This window comes from Brassica oleracea, chromosome C7, assembly GCF_000695525.1.
Source record: "Brassica oleracea var. oleracea cultivar TO1000 chromosome C7, BOL, whole genome shotgun sequence".
Classification (NCBI taxonomy): Eukaryota; Viridiplantae; Streptophyta; class Magnoliopsida; order Brassicales; family Brassicaceae; genus Brassica; species Brassica oleracea.
The window spans coordinates 5,524,733-5,525,111 of record NC_027754.1 but is presented as its reverse complement, the minus strand read 5'-3'; positions in this window follow the sequence as shown (position 1 = coordinate 5,525,111).

The window sequence follows — 379 nt, the reverse complement described above, 5'->3', positions numbered from 1 at the left end:
AGGTTTGGTGGTCGAGTGAACAAGACGCTCATAGTGCACACACCTATATTCTACTCAATTGCGAGGATCCACTGATGCGTTATTTTGAAAGGTAACATATATAGACACTTCTAAACACATATAAGTATAAATTATATAATTGCGAAAGATTAATTAATATAAAATATGATTTTACATCCTATTTGTTTCTCAAGTCGAAGAAACATTTCCAGGTATATCCACAACAAAGGTACAACAAATTCGAGCATTTCATCTTAGCTTCACAAGCAGAAAAAGTTAGCTTCCTTCCATACCCTCGGATGAGAGATTCAGGTATAAATTGGTTAGCCGTGATCAAAGTTACACCTCGAGGACGAATCATCAGTGGAGAAGAACCACC